Source organism: Rhipicephalus sanguineus, unplaced genomic scaffold (genome assembly GCF_013339695.2).
Source record: "Rhipicephalus sanguineus isolate Rsan-2018 unplaced genomic scaffold, BIME_Rsan_1.4 Seq652, whole genome shotgun sequence".
NCBI lineage: Eukaryota > Metazoa > Arthropoda > Arachnida > Ixodida > Ixodidae > Rhipicephalus > Rhipicephalus sanguineus.
The window spans coordinates 10,670-27,853 of record NW_023615696.1 but is presented as its reverse complement, the minus strand read 5'-3'; the positions used below and the strand labels follow the sequence as shown (position 1 = coordinate 27,853).

The following is a 17,184-nucleotide window of genomic DNA, read 5'->3' as shown; positions in this document are numbered from 1 at the left end:
CGACCAGACGGCAACGAAAAGTTCCATAAACGGGAGTCGAACCCATGACCTCTCAGTCCGCAACGGTAGGTGTCGGATGCTCTAGCCACTGCGCCATGATCACACATACAGGAGGCTTCACAAACGTGCCTTTTGTCTCTCACACTTTTCCTCTCACAGTGCTCTTAGTTCGTGGTGTGGTGTCACCGTCTGGGAGCGGTAGAGTCAAGTAATGCATGGCCTCTGCAATTAGCTCTGGCAACACGTCGTTTCACCGTTGCTACGGCCATCCCATTAGACATGTTTCCAAAAGAAGTCTAATTTTGTCAACGCCTTAACACATCGTGAGGTGGTGGCTTTAGCCCAAGCCTTGCTCATAGCATCCATCTATATTAAAAATAGCTCTGCGACGCACGCCTGGCCATCACACCAATTTCCGGGCTTGAACCATGAGAAATCACAGCCAGACTAAAGGGGAGGCACAACGTGCGTTGTGTTTCCCATCTCGTTTCTAGCCCAGCTCTCTGTTAACTCTTTAACATTTCGCAGAATGGCAACCTTAGCCCAAGCTCAGTAAAGAAGCTCAGCGTACAATAACCTATGCTCTTCTGGCTGTCACATTGCTTTCCCTGATTACGCTCTCCCCGAGCGAATGGAAGGGCCTGTGCAACACTAGCAAAGGCGTGTTGCCGGAACCAATCTCTAAGGCTACGAGTTAAATCATGACACTAATGAGCACCGACCACGAGCGTTTTGGCAGTCTCAGCACGGAGGAGTCTTTTGCTGCAATATTGTAGAAAACTCTGTGGTCAGTGAAATGCGGCGTCCATGTTGATTTGAATCTGTGATGACGCAGTTACGCGATTTGCCTTTTGCGTCAGCGTGTAACGCCTCCTCACCAGCATAGGGCCGTGTGATAACTGGGTAGTCCTGGGCCATGCCGGTCGCCGGACCGTATCACACACACGTACGTTGGCGGGTTCCACACTGGCTGGCTGGTCATGTGCGCCGTATTTATTTCATTGCAAACATCGATGCCCCCGGGCGGCGGCAACACGGCTGCTGGAAATGACGTGTTTAACCTTCGAAGCTGCGAAGGACACCGTCATAGCTATGGAGGCTGCGCGTAAAGATTCACGCGCATTGAGCTGTCAGCAAGCACAGCTACTATCTGACGAAGCTCCAGAGCAAGCGAACGTTGTCGCCTCGGGGAAAAATGATAGCTGTTGCTTTTGTTGCGGGGGAGGTCATCCTACGCGTTGGTGTAGGCACGGCAGCACGATCTGTCACAACTGCCGCCAAAAAGGGCACCTTGCAAGAGTTTGCAGAGTTCAGCCGGGGAGTAGAAATTTCAACCGGAGCCAGTCTAGTCGCAGCCGGTCTAGTCTAATGAAGAACCTGGGCGACCTGCCTGTCTCTGCTGAAGAGTCCGAAGTTTTCGACTTGTGGACACTTCACACAGCTAGTTCGGAACCATTGCACATAGTGGTTGAAGTTAACGGCGTAACGCTCGATATGGAGTTGGACAACGGCGCTAGTGTGTCGACCATTGATGATGGCAAGTTCGCCGAGCTTTTTCCGTCGGTGCCGTTGGAGCCATCGAGTGTGCAGCTGAGAAGTTTTTTCGGCGACATGAAACGTGTCCAGGGAAAGCTGGAAGCAATGGTCAAGCTTGGCGACAAGGAGTGCCAGCTACCACTATTTGTCGTGAAAGGGGCATGTCCTACGCTGTTTGGACGAAGCTGGATGAAGGCCTTCAAGCTAGACATCGCTCAGACGGAGGGAGTCAACGTCGTGAAGTCTACGGAAGACCTGGTAAACCAATATCACGAAGTTTTTTCGGAGCAGCTTGGCACATTTCACAGCGTTGCAGCTTCTATATCCGTAGAAAAGGGCGCGAAGCAACGTTTTGTGAAGGCACGTCCGATACCGTTTGCGTTGCGTGATTGGGTTTTTGAAGAACTACAGAGGATGGAACGGGAAGGCGTTATCAAAACCGGTGAAACCTTCTCAGTGGGGCCGCGCCCATCGTTCCTGTATTGAAGCGCGACGGCCGGGTTCGGGTCTGCGGCGATTTTAAGACTACCATAAACCCGGTGACAGTCGTCGAGTCCTACCCTATTCCTAGGATCGAGGAACTTTTTTGCGCGGCTGACAGGGGGCAAGAAGTTCACAAAGCTTGACTTGCAAGACGCCTACCAGCAGGTTCCACTCGATGAGGAGTGCCAAGAGCTAGTCACCATTAACAATCAGAGGGGGTTATACCGATTCACAAGGCTGCCGTTCGGGGCTTTATCAGCTCCGGCTATATTTCAGCGAGAGATGGAAAATCTTTTGCACGACCTTGACCAGGTCACAGGAACCAGTGACAAAGCATTGGGAAAATTTGGGCCGAGTGTTGGATCGCCTGAAAATCGCGGGACTGCGACTGAAGTTATCCAAATGCGAATTCTTGAAACCAGAAGTCCAGTACTTGGGCCATATCATTAGTGCGGCTGGGCTGCGTCCAAACCCGTCTAAGACTGAAGCAGTGCTGGAAGCCTTCGCACCCCGAGCGGTCAAGGAACTTCAGAGTTACCTCGGATCGGTTAACTTTTACAGAAGGTTTTTGCCAAACCTTTCTGCCGTGTTACAGCGCTCAATAGTTTGTTGGTGTCGGGAACACCATGGCGCTGGGAAACTGATGAAGAGCAGGCATTTCGGAGAAGCAAGGAGCTATTGGCCTCTGCTGCTATATTGGCACACTTTGACCCAGGAAAGCCAACTGTGCTTGTCACTGATGCATCTCCCTTTGGTATTGGAGCAGTACTGGTGCAACGAGAGTCATGTGGAGAAGAGCGCCCCATTGATTTTGCCTCCCGCAGCATGGCAACCGCGGAGAAAAACTACAGCCAATTAGATAAGGAGGCATTGAGCCTTGTATTTGGCGTTACACAGTTCAGGCAGTACTTATGGGGCCGGCACTTCGAGGCCGTCACAAATCACAACCACTGCTCGGCCTGCTCGTAGCAGACAAACCAGTTCCCGAATCGTGTGCTCCGAGAGTGCTAAGGTGGGCCTTGCTGTTGTCGGGGTACAGTTACGACCTGAAGTATAGGCCGGGTTCACAAATTGCATGTGCCAATGGGTTAAGCCGGCTACCTCTGCCAACTGCCGAATTTGTTTTTGACTGCCCTGCCAAAGTGCTAATGCTAGAAGGAGTATACCCAAGGGTGCTGTCGTCAAATGCTGTTGTGGCTGCCACCTCCAGAGACCCGGTGCTGTCGCAAGTAAGAGCAGCGTTATGGTCAGGCTGCCAGATAAACCTAGGGTCAGAGGGAAGACCCTACAAGACGCATTTTCATGAGATGAGTGTGCAAGGGAACTGTCTATTGTGGGGCAACAGAGTCATTGTTCCAAATCATTACAAAGGGAAGTCCTTCAGTTGCTGCATGAGAGTCACCCAGGACTGTCCAAAATGAAGGCCGTTGGACGTAGCCATGTGTGGAGGCCTAGCTTGGATAACGATATAGCGATAACCATTCAAAGGTTCCGTATTTGCCAGGAGCATCAAAGAGTGTCACGACCAGTGCCTGTCATGCCCTGGCCGTTCCCGGAGAAACCGTGGTCACGGCTGCATGTGGACTATGCCGGTCCTTACAGGAACACCTATTTTTTTATTGCAGTCGATGCGTTCTCAAAGTGGATTGAAGTGTACCCGGTCTCCACACCCTCGGCTGAACCAACTATTTCCTGCATGCGAATTATGTTCGCAAACCAAGGCCTTCCAGATGTGGTCGTGTCGGATAATGGCCAGCATTTACCAGTGAGCTCTACTCCACATTCCTCAAGAAAAACGGGGTGAGGCGAATGCTGGTTGCCGCCGTATCATCCAGCGTCAAACCACGGTGCTGCAGAGCGGGCAGTGCAGACTGTCAAAAACAAGTTGCGGAAGGCTGGCCCTGGAGATATTCGCACTCAAATTGCTCGCATGCTCCTGACTTACAGGTCAACGCCTCACGAGGTCACGGGTTGCTGTCCGTCGGAGCTGTTGTTGGGGCGGAAGCTGAGGACTGCGTTGGACCTGCTACACCCAGACCTCAGGACTAAGATGCTACAGAAGCAACTTAAGCAGAAAACCAGATGCGACCAAGGAACAAGACCCAGGGTTTTGGGTCATCCTGGTGACCCAGTGTTCGCAAGGAACTTCCGTCCAGGTCCTGCGTGGCTCCCTGCACTCGTCACAGAACAACGCACTTCGTCCATGGATGTTCTACTGGAGGACGGACGGTGTTTAACTCGACATCTGGATCACATCCACCAGCCCCATGAGGAACTGAGTGCAGACAACCAAAAGTCAGGCAGCCCAGTAGCTACAGGTCTTGCTCCACGCTTGGATGTGGGTCAGAGGCAGCTAACTCGGAATCGCCTTCACGACACAGAGTCTAGGCAAGATCCCAGGGAAGACGCGAGGGGAACAGAACTTGCTGTCACAGCACCCAGTACTCCTGTCCTGCGTCGAAGTACCAGAATTCGACGACCAGTATCGCGCTACTCACCTTAAACAATTGTTTGCATCCATTAATAAATGGGGGAGGGATGTGATAAGATTAGTTTGCCGTTCCGGCGCACCGGGGGCGTCGATGTTTGCATGGTTACGTCATTGATTCCGCTGACTATCTGGTCGCGCAACATGCGCTCTCGAAATGTTGCGAAATTGCAGTCCTTCGGCTAATGTAGTGCTTACGGTCTCCCCCTTTTTTCGATGCCTCGAGAAAAACTTGAAACTTGCCGCTACTTCCGATACGCGAGGGGCGTAGTGCTTGCCAAGTGTGGTAAAATTTCGGTCAGTCCTGCTTGGTTGGGCCTGCTTGGTGCTAGGAGGCCTCGTAGCAGAGGAATAAGTCTCTGGACGCAGCATGTCAAAAATACAGCTGTCTGCTTGAAGGAAAGATTGATGACTCTTAAGGGTTCATTTTCTTTGTTAGACCATTATACTAATACTAAATTAATACTAATATTAATTACTAATATTAAGTAATAATACTAATATTAATACTAATACTACAGATAACACCCCCTATACTTCCTTGTTGGTTATTGTCCGTTAGTTCCATTTTCGGTGGAGCGAAATGTCTGAGGCCCCGTGTACTTAGATTTAGTGCCGTTAAAGAACCCCAGGTGGTCGAAATTTCCGGAGCCCTCCCTACCGGCTCTCTCATAATCAGATCGTCGTGGTTTGGGACGTAGAACCCAGATATTATTATTATTATGTCGGTAGTTCTCATTATTAAGCTGTCTGCTTGTCGCTCGGATGTCGTGGTGCGATGAAGTACAGCTCGGCCCGCTCACGGTATTCCGCCTACTCCGATGTACTCGGGTCGAACGAATCCAGCTTCCCCGACGACAGGCATGACGACGTGTGATTGTGCTGTGCCCGTCCGGTTCGTCAGTCGACCTCGTCGCCACTTGTGATACCGGGTAGTCCGGGCCATGCCGGTCGCCGGGACCGATCACGCACACGTACGTTGGCGAGTTCCACACTGACTGGCTGGTTCATGTGCGCCGTATTTATTCATTGCAAACGTCGACGCCCCCCGGGCGCCGGAACGGCAAACTAATCTTATCACAGGCCGCTTCCAAATGGACTAGCGGTGTTCCTCCGCCGCCTATAGCTTCGAGTGCACTGGCACCAACTATTAGAGAACGCATACCTTGCCATTTCTCTCTTCAATTGGCTATGCTTTCGAAGAGTTCATGTCGAGTTAGTGTTTATTGTGTTCATGTTGAAGCCATCATTGTGCGGGATTCACCGTATGCTGTGTCCAGGTGTATGTTTACTACAGCTACCACAGAGGTTTATCATGTTCAGGGACGTTAGTCGTCAGGATGGAGATGCGCCATTAGGTGTCAACGTGGGTGCGTCCACACAAGCGGTGCTATCGCTGCCAAACACCAGTAGACATTGCGCCAGCCCGTATATCATTGTATAATAAACATTCAACTACTGTGAGGACTGTTTCACTTTCATGTTATACCTATTCCTATGACGGAGGGATGATCTACGTTTTTTTCATTGAGGGGCACTTACTTCAGACAACTCGTTGTATGCGATGCGTTCATGCGCGGTGAGGGGACGTGCTGCAACGGCTCATTGTGGTGCTTCAACTCTCTGTTGTCCGCTTGGAGGGCACAAAACTGGCACACATAGTTTAAAGACTGGTGTTCATCTCATAACGCAGTGTTAATTGTTATTGTATTGAATGAATGAAAAGATGAGAATGTGACACACTCATGCGATGTGCCTTTTCACTTTTCGTGCTGTCCGTGAAGAATCAAACCAACGAGCAGAGGTAATTGTAACCTTTGCCTTGCTGCATATGCAGACTTACTCCCTTATATGTTGCCCTTGAAAAAATAATTGAAGTTTGCACTCTGTGTAACAACCATTACAGTTAATCCTTGTTCTGTCAAGTGTTTTTAGCCACACGGGCACACCAAGACTGCACATGTTAAGATTTTGCTGCAGTGTATCTGCATCAGTAATATTGGTAATGGTACGATAAATCATGCAGTCATCTGCGAACATCCGGGTTTTACAAGTTACGTGGAGGGGTAAGTCATGATATATATTAAAAAATGAAGTGTGCCAAGAACAGACCTTTGGGGGACACCTGAAGAGGACTGGTAGTGGGACGGAGGGGATCATGACACTGACTTACTGTGAGCGGTTGATTAGCAATGCTTCAAGGCCATTTTAGCACGTCAGAGTTTAAGTTTAAGAAGGAAAGTTTATGTAACAAGTGTTGGTGAGAAACCTTGTCGAAAGCTTTTCATAGTCGAGAAAGATTACTGTCAAGATTTGTATGAAGGTCGTGAATGAAAGAGCTAGCTGTGTTTCGCAAGATGGCCCTTATGAAAGCCATGCTGTTCAGGGTGAAAGAAATGATTGGCGTCGAAATGGTCCATAATGCGTGAGGTAAATGACGGGTTCCATGATTTCACTTGGCAGACTTGTAAGGCGATAATTTCGCGGGTGAAGCCTGTTACCTGCTTTGTAGATGGCAAGGACTTTCCAGTCATGAGGGATGCAGCCTACTGAAAGAACTGAGCAAACAACTGACACAGCAGTGCCCAAGATATGTCATCTCAGTATTTTTAACAGCTTGAGTTAATACCATCGATACTGGCACAGGACGAAAGTTTTAGGTTATGAATCACATTTGAAATACCAATACGCTGAATGTAAGGCTGGCATTCTATGTTGTAGACAGTAATGGCAGAGAAGCAATAGTATCCTTGGTAAAACTGAGATGAAGGCACTTGTTGAAAGTTGTGGGGCAGTCAGTATCAGACTAATGTTCTCCAATCGTCAGCGCAAGTGTTACGGCACGAACATGACTTGGGTTTATTGCTTGCCAAAATTTTCTTCGGGTTTGCTTCAAGTATTTTGGGTAAGTCTTAAGAAAAGCATGCTTGGCGCACGAACAGGAGATAAGTATATATTTTCGGCAGAATATACTTTTTTCAAGCGCGTTAGCATTTGTACTCTGTTAGCAGCTCAGAAAAGTCTTTTCTTCTTATTTTCAAAACGCTTTAAGTGGATTAATGAACCACGGATGCTGTGATTCTCACGGAAGGTAATTTTCGATATGTGTTTTGTCTGCTAGTTGAACAATTTAATTTTCAAGAGCACCCAATTATCATCAGTCATTGTTCGTGTGAAATCGAGACTCAAAGTCAGGTAGAGGTTTACGGGACGTCGGTTTAAACAGACATTGGTGAAATCTCTAACCTCAGCATTAGCTGATGCTCCGGAAGATAGATAACGCCAGTTAATACAGGGAAGTTAGTATCCGAATAAAAGAATATAAGTATATTAGGATGCGCAGCTGTAACCTGGCACAAAATGCTGTGTAACTTCCAGGGAAAATCGGGCTGTCACAGGGTGTCGATAACAGACACGAGAGCGACAGCCTGTGGGAATGAGCGGAGAAGTAGCCAGGCTATCTCGAGGCCAGCAGGAGGCGCAATTGTTGTGCAAGGTGATGCTGCTGCTAAATGCCATGAAAACTCCCCACCTCGTGTTCCTAGCGGTCATGACGATGAACTTTGATGTTTGGCAAGTCTGATAATACCTCATTGTCACTGATGTCGCCTGTGAGCCACGTTTTTGTTATGATGAGTAAATTGCTGCTAGATGAAGAAACAAGACTTGATATATCTTCGCGCTTTGAAAGAAAACTGCTAGCATTAGTGAAAATAACAGGTAAAGAAAGCTTATTCATTGTGGCAGTAGGGTGAGGGTTTGGTGAACCTCTGTTGCGCTTTGATTGCTAATGAGTCTGTTTTATGGTATTGGTTGAGTCATAATATTCATAGCGTTTGGATCCTATGACAAGTGTCTTGATGCGGGTTGAAGGGCGTTCCTTTACTTTTGCTGAAAGCAGTAAGATGTTTGCGGACATTTCGGACGGCTGGTGAAAAATCTCTGCCAATTGTGTGATTACTCTCCTCTAACTTACGACCACCAACCAGGACTAATTCTTTAGTTTTGTAGAGCGCAAATTTGACGATGATGGGGTGGTTACAGCCAGGTGAGCACCGTCCCAGCGGTGGGCAGGCTCAATTTCCTTAGCATCTGTGGGAGAGCACACGCGCCCATTTCCTTTCCTTAAGGCTGGCGCGATCGCGAACTGACGGTGGTAGCAAGGGACCACTAGGAGAGGAGCACCGTCACCCTTTCCTGCCGGACAACCCCTTCTTCCCGTCACTCCGCGCGCCAATCCTCGCTTCCCGGCTCGCGGGAAAGGGAACTCGCCCTGCGAGGAAAACAACCCTCGTGGTGGGGTTGTAACAACCCCATGAGGGTTGGAAACAACCCTCATGGGGCGTTGCCCAACTTTAAAACTTCACGTTAGTAACCAAATGCTCATTATTTTTGTTCTCAGTTGCATTGCTCAGTGCCATTTCATTATCTAAAATTTCGCATATTTCCGCTAAACATTGGGGAACACGTATCAGTGTTGTTGGTAAGAGGAGGGTGAAAGAGGGAAGGGCAGGCCACCTGCTCGATAAATGAGTATTCCCACAACGGCGAGCTCTAGTATTCCTTGAACGTAGTTTCGGAGTAAGCCTCCCTTTGTTACCCCGCCCCCTCCTCCCCATTGCCTTTTTTTCTGGCCGGTCGTGTTGCCAGAAAATGCCCTTTCTATCTCCGCAGCCTAAGGACGGTCAAACGGAGCTTTCGGAGTCGCGCTCGATTATACCCCGCGCACGTGCTCTCGGAGGCTTGCTCGGTACTTCGGCGAATATAATTCACAGCACCACTGCCTGCCTTCCTTCTTTTTTTTTTTTTGGACCAGCCGCTGAAGGTTGACTAAAAGGTAACTTGTTCTGCACGCTTTGTGGGACCACGGCCGGGCTAGACTGCACGTGCGCGCTCAAGCGCGCACGTGCAGTCTAGCCCGGCCGTGGTGGGACGAAAGATGCCAGTTTGAATGACACAGAACAGACTCCTGTCTCTGAGAAAAAGATGGGAGAATTTGAAGACCCCTCGCTTTGCTGAAGAGCTGATGGCCCTGGGAGTGGGGAGGAAACTTTAGCTCGCTTCCATAAAGGCAGCAGTTGCTTTAGCAAAATAGTTGAGGCTTGTGCTCGTCGGTGCCTATTTGAAAGATGCAGGACGCAGAAGAAATCTTTTCTAGAAAGCCTGTTTCGCTCTTAACAAAAGCGCTGGGCTGTGTGAGGGGTGCTTCCCTAGTCTCGGATTGGGATGGACACAGCGACCACCTGAAAAAATTCTACGTTCTGAAAAATGGCCTTCGGTGAGGTGAAAAGCGGGGGGGGGGGGTTGGGTTGGCTTATAGCTTTGGGGGGGGCGATCGCCCAATCGCCCCCCCCCCCCTGGATCCGCGACTGTATATATATATATATATGGTAGCAGGACCATGCACAAACACGTTTGTGCATGGTCCTGCTAACGTTATGGATGTCTTGTAGTCAACTGTCAAACGTGTACAGGAGAGAAAATCTAGGCACGCTACTCTATAAAGCTATGGAAGATGTCTTAATTCGATCCCCGTGCCATTATATACATGGAGCCGTAAGCAAACAAAAAGGCAGTGAGGTTAACCAGACTGAAATATCCAGTTTACAACTTATACACACCGAGTTGGTAGGGAGAAGTGAGGGTACATAAAGGGAGGAGGATAGTGAAATGTATTAGAAACTGAGCAAAAAATGCTTGGCCTCTGGCCGTGCAATGTCTCTTTCGTGGCAAGTTCGTCTAAATCGATGCCGTTGCACAGAAAAGAACATGTCTTCGTTACTAGCTGTGAAATAATAAGAGGCTTGTATCTATAGTTTGTGCTGCTGTAGTCAAATTGATAAAGTAAACGATAATAAAAAAGACTATGAGATTACAGAACGTAGCTAATCATTACAGTGATACTATAAAGCACTATCAATTCAAGCTCATCTATTGCGGGTAAAGTGTAGAAGAAGAAAGAGATTAGACATGTGCAAGAACACATATGCATGAGTTGGTCATGGGGAACACAGAGATGCACATAAACTATTTTATCGAGACACTGTGCGCGAAGGACAGATTCGTTTTGTAATATCGCTTAGTTAGAAAGATACCAACAAATTGAAAGAGAAACAACTTTATTCAAATAAAAAGGGAAACGCAGCCTTAGACGACGGCACCGCAGGGTTAGGCGTGGTGATGAAATTAAGAAATTTACACGCATAACACGGAATCAGCTCGCGCAGGACAGGGCAAACTGCACAGCATTAGGAGAGTCTTTCATCCCGCAGTAGACGTAATATAGACTGACGGAGACGACGATGATGATGTCCACAAGAAGACCAAGAAGTACAGTGAACTAGAAGAACCTCGCTTCTAGTACACCGTACCAGAAGAGCCATGAAAGCTAATCTCTTGGGGAATGCCTTAAGTACTGCTTCCATGGGGCGGCTGTACGTCTCTGTGTACTTCCATGATATGTTTGTTGTAACTTTCTGTAACTCGACACTTGCGTTACGGTGCTTGACGTCTCTTCTGCGATTCCAGGACCGGAGTGGGTTCGAGATCCACGCGGGCGACTCCTACGCCAGCCATGGCAGCAGCAGTAGCGGCCACGGAGGACACGGAAAGGGCATCACGTTCACCATTGGCGGCGGAGACCACCACGGAGGAGGAGGCCACCACGACTACGGCGTCAGTCCGATGGGCGTCATCAAGAACCTATTCCTGCCGTTCCTGCCTAAGCCAAAGGTGAGATTTGTGACGTCACTGTCTTTGCGGGTTCTTATTCCCAGCGAGCTGTCCAGCTCCTTCGATGCCATAGGATGGATTCTCGTGCAGTATGACACGATCAGTATGGAATACTGGGCGAATTGGTACAGATTCATCGCGGCTAACAGCGTGAGTAACACGGACGAAGATGAGAAGGGGACACACGGCACAGCGCTGGCTTTCAACCGTAGCTTTATTGAAGAAAAATGCGAACATAAATACACGAAAAGTCAGCGCCGTGCCGTGTGTGTCCTTCTCGTCTTCGTCCGTGTTAGTCGCGCTGTTAGCCACGATGACACGAGCGTTGATGATTGAGCGTGTTGGTACGTGTCATTGTTCTAAGAAGCGCTAGACGACGAGACATGAATGTACCATACATAGGCGGAGACTGATTAATCTGTTTTCTCTCTGGGTCTCTGGCACCCCGTCCTGTCTGTCGATCTCATCATTCGGTAGCACCAAATATCACCTATGCAACGACGGTACATTCAACGTCAGACAAACATGTGCTGGCATCACATCTATGTTGCCTATCCTACCCGTTGAACAACATAGTAATCCACATTCGCGTGTATACAGCCGATTGGCTCACGTGAGCTGAGAGGAGAGTTAACCTCGTGACTGTCACAGTGAACTTTTGTAACGCAAGTGACCAATTGCTAAAATCCAATCGCCCAGTTCCAGGGCAATGTTCTTCGGAGCGAAAGGGTGGTAGCTTGATTCTGTACGTTGCTTTCGGGAAGAGGAACACGGAGGAGAGTGCTTGAGCGTCACTTAGTAACTGCGGGAGACAGTTGCTATGGCACTGCGGGCGTGCTTTTTCGAGGTCAGCCCACGTACCATATTCGAATTCCGAAAACGGAGAATGGCTGAGTGATTGATTTCTGCTCGAATGAGAACGTGACGAAGGCCAAACGAACTCGCAGGTGAACCTCAATGGGCGGGTCGTGTTCGGCGTCGTGCTCGAGAAGGGCGTGGGCCTGGGTCACAACCAGCACGGACAGCAGCACCACCACGCAGTGGCCTACCATCACTGAGTCAACGACAATCGTGTCCGCTTCCACTCACTCGCACCCACTACGCAACTGGACAGGCGATGGCATACAGCGAGAAAAACCTCCCGCTGCTCGTGACGTTATTACCGTACTGTAGAGCAAACTTGTTCTGCATGACACCTCAGAGGAAAGGCCTTCAACTGGGCACGCCCAGCCGGAACCAATGTGGACTGAGCTTTCCCTCAAAGGGACCAAACATTGTTGAAAAACAAGAAGTTCCGCCGTTGCATGATGCTGTGTAGGACTCTACCTTTTCTTGTCAGACACTTATATAGCACGTCAGGAGTCCTCTTCTGGCCATGTTGTTAAATTCGCCATCTTGTACACCCTGATTGTCCAAGAGGGCTGTAACAGCCTCTCTGATTGGCTTAAAATGTCACATTTACGCAATTTTACAATATGGCGGAATTTGACAGTGTCCAGAATAGCACCCCAGGTCGACTGGAGAGTTCTGCTCGATCTAGTTGATAGCTCTTCATTGGGCATGATCCTTAAACCCACCCCTAACGATGTCTCACGACTAGGTTCGGGCAAGAGCTTACTATTATGTAAATAGCATATTAAAATGTCACATATAAAAGCTATTTCACTGCCACTATTGCCAGAGTTATATAAAGCGGCACTGTCAACAATGACTCGAAACGTTTTCGACGGTGTACACTGCACAATGTGCTCACAGAAGAAAAAGCTCCTAGCAGACAAAACAAGTGCCTCAAAAAGTGTCGAAATATGTCAGAGGTAAATGTTGTTTTGAAACGGCCTGCTGTCTACAAGCGTTATCTCCGCAGGGCATGCTGTAGTTGTAACCGGCATGGTTCCCTGCCAGACTAAAGTTCGACAGATTAATTTGTAGCATTATCTACCAGGTGATTACTCTGTAGTGTATACACTTGGTTGTCGGACGCACATTTCTCGTGTAGATGTGATGACGGCCATGCTCGATGATTTCTGTGAACGCGTTTGCGTAATCTCGCCTAAGTCAGCGAATAAGGTCGTAATTGCATTTACAAAACTTCTGAAAAAAACAATGTGCATACGTCGAGACCACCTTAGGGGTTGAAAAGAGTCATGTCCAACGGTGAAAGACAACCGAGCTTAATTTATAACAACGTGGCGAATCTTTGGCATGTACCATATAGTAAAATGTGTGCGTTTGTAACCAGTTATAGAAAAATTCTAACCAGTAGAAGTGCCTTGATCTTACGTCACGTCCAACTGAACACGGCCCTTTCTATCGAAAAGCGCCGGCTGTGTGCTGCCGTTCTGTCTAAAGCGCACATTCCATCTGTGTCGCCAGTGGGTCCAGGTGAATCACCAAGCACCAGGGTGATGTCCTGCTCTTACAAAGTGCAGGTTGAGACGCCACAACTCTCCTCTTGAACATATAGCCGAGAATTCACATCACGAGCGAGCCGCGATCACTCTTTTAACCAGGAAAAATCCGTCGCGGTTTACGACATCACAAGCCGCGCGTAACCCACGAGGTGTTTTTCACCCTCTGTTCACTATACTGACTCACCACATGGGTGTGCAGGTACAAGAAGTCACGCCTTAACTCCTCAAAAACGCGTGCTCGCCCGAGTTGGGAAAGTCACAGTACTAAACAAACACTCATCAATCACGCATCCGTCATTGTCACTTCATTGACAGGGTAGGAGAAAGGTGTAATGCAGGCAGAAGGAGTTGGATAAAGCATAGCTGTAGAAGCTGTTCGCATACATGTCGTTAGAATTAAAGAAAAAAATTCTCTTGACCACGGCGCTTGCGCATTTCGGTTTTGTTCATCGCGAGTTGAACAGCTACAGCGGAGAAGGAATAGAACAAGTGACCGTAGGGGCAAAATGGCCGCGTTCGGCACTCTTGTTTCCGAGCATACTGATAACCATAGAGTTTCCTACAATATTTAATATTATGAATATCTGCGCCAATAACGAGTGGCACGCAATATCCATGGTTTAAAGCGAGGTTGGCCGGCCATACCGCCCTGAAGCCAGCATCTGAAAAATAAACGCTCCGCACATGTCCTCGGTCAGTTGTTCTAATCTTTTCGCTGCAGCGGTACTTCTGGGGTAAGCGAGATCGTTTTGCGATGTGGTTAAATTGATTCACATATTGTTAGTCGTCTGAAGCGCCAGACTGAAACGCGGTGATCGCATTGCTGTTCAGTTATCTTGTTATGAGCTTTGTTATGCAATGAGTGACCGCTATCAGTCAAATCAGTTCACGTTAATTATTACACCCACGAATTAAACTGACCAGGAAGAGCAGAAAGTGTTCCCAATAAAATACGCAAATTATCTTTGTTACTGCACTTCAGCTATAGGTTTAATGAGCCACGAGGAGTAATTGCCATTGACTAATTGCATTTCAATAGGTCACAACGTATTAATAATGAGCAACAGAAACGTACCTTAGTATTGTTCATTACAAATGGTAATGGCGTCATCACATTTAACATTTCATTCCCTTTCTGTTACTGAAAGAAGAACATAGATGATGTAAAGACTTTCATGATGCTCTTTTTCAAGTGACAACAACGCAACGGTAATGCAGCAGAAAGGCGCGATTATTGCAAAGCTTCCTTTTTTTTTTTTTAGTGCAAGTTGTCAAGGGTCAGTGCTTACTTTGATAGCCTGTAATGTAGCATTATGAATGGTAGTTTTCAGGTTGTGTGGCTAGCGAGTCCATTTACGTTACGTGCGCGCAGCAGTCGGCCTCTCTCGTTGTTGTGGTTTTCGGTGAACAAAAACAATTTAGTGCCCTTCTTTCGTCGTGCCCTCCATTCTCAAGTTGCATCACCGCTGCGTTGTTGGTTTTTTTTCACCGAAAACCGTGCCGAGCCTAACGATGGAGGCCGCTGCTGCCAGTGTAGCATCAGTGAGCGAGAGATGCGGAGAGCTGTGGTTGAAATGGTCGAGGTAAGGGGAAATGAAAAATCGGGTGTTGCAAATTGGTTCTGCGGAAGGTGGCCGAAGGAATTAAGGAAGGGAAATAGACAACCACCCGATTGTAGCACGAAGCCACAAGGAAATACATACGGATTTTCAGAAAGAAAACTGCTTAGTTGCCGCAAAATTCGTCCTGGTCCGGCGATCGAACCCGGGACCAACGCCTTTCCGGGCGGTCGCTCCACCGTTCGTACTAGTGCGGGGTCGAACGAATTTTTCGGCAACTAAGAAGTTTTCTTCTGACAAATCCGTATGGATTTCCCTGTGGCTTCGTGCTACAATCGGGTGGTTGTCAATATTCCTTTCTTTAAAAAAATCAGGTGATTCACCCTGAGATGAGCTAAAAGGTCGATAGCGAAAACCCGCAGGGAATTATGCTGTAACGAGAAATTCACGCGTAACGAACATTTGGACTGAAAGAACGTAGTGCCATGTTGGCTAGAGAAGCTCGCTCTAGCGGGGAAAATGCGGCAACACCACGTTACATGCATTTGACGGGTAATCGATGGCGGAGTTGATCCGCTGCATATTGTCTTCCTGTTCAATGTTCGCAAGCCCGATTCTTCGTCCACCAAATTTCAACGCTAGCATGTTTCAGCAGCCGAGTTTGGGTTTAGGCTAGGTCACGTCGATGTTGGCCTGTAACAGCTTCATAACTACTGAGGGACCACCTCTGATGTACTTTCTGACCAGGTTCCTGTCGAATACCGATTTAATTCGCCGCGAGGCTCGCCTATTCGAGGCAGCTTTGGAGTTATCCACTGAATGCAAGTTCGCTTTCAATTTCGCGTACGAATCCGTCTCTCGCTTGCACTTCCCAGCTACCTGGTTGAACGTGCTCGGATAGCAACAAAACATACCGACGAAGTTTGATTGCGCTGTTGGCATAATACGATCCATAGTCAGCTGACGAGCTTTGCACCCGCGTGTTCGTTCCGAGGTTCTTGGCATTTCTGGGCATGTACATGTGTATCATACAAACATGTGTATCTACATTTCCACTTTTCACTTTCGTTCTGCAGACGCAACTCATAATTATATTGAGAATTATATCTTCACTTATTTTTGTTTTACGAGGCTATTGACATCGTGTTGATTGAGCAAAAATGTCTTCGTTATTTCTTCTAACATTTTTTGTCCTGAGAAGTTCTTTTTATAAGAAAAACAGTAATCACAAACGATAAGCATTGGCGAGGTGTCATCGTGGTATACGACTAAGGGTAACGGATGCTTCTTTCAAGACACGGCTTGGATCACGTTGAGTAGTGCTTGGTTTTCTTAACGATGTCGACACAGTTTGCTTTTGTTTACCAGAGCTTCCTGGTAACCTTAGTGTTGTAGAACTTGTTTCGCACTTTCCTTATGTTCCCCGACCTTTATTTTCTTTCTCGAACCTAAGTTTTTTTTATTAACGGAGGTGAACTGCAGTCGCTTCTGTACGAGATGTTTCCGGCATTTTGTAAAGAAAAATTATTTTTTATATGGCCATGTGCGTCGCCGGAGTGTACAGTATAGTGATGCCCTGGTCGTTTCTGCGTGAAAGGTTTCTTTATTTGCATTCCATCTTGTTCTTTTGTTTTTTGTTCTCTGCCTGTGTCCTAAGCGGATGATGCTCTTGTATATGTCACGCGCGCTCTCAATAAAAGAAAATGTACTTCCGAGCTGCGAGTCTCTGGCTGACGTCACTTTAAAATAGCAACGTCAGCACCCCATGCCTGCATCGACTGAAAGGTACGAAGTCATACGAAGACAACTGAAAGGTACGAAGCTTCATCATAAAGGAATTCTCCGAAGTACCATGCACGAAAAGTGGTGACATTTCCAAATGGTGGAATCGCATAAAATAAGCGCACGCCCATTTTATTATCACCTATGCCGACGTCAGCTCTCAGTATTCCATGGCGATTGACATTGGGGGCTA

General features: G+C 47.8%; 1 long non-coding RNA gene across 1 annotated transcript; it reads left to right on the top strand.

The window, feature by feature from the left end:
- The first annotated feature begins 11,038 nt into the window (after window positions 1–11,038).
- On the top strand, window positions 11,039–16,919 carry LOC119377996 (uncharacterized). The gene is made up of 2 exons (XR_005180906.2): window positions 11,039–11,239; window positions 12,187–16,919. It is a non-coding gene; the product is annotated as an uncharacterized LOC119377996 (long non-coding RNA).
- Window positions 16,920–17,184: the final 265 nt, after the last annotated feature.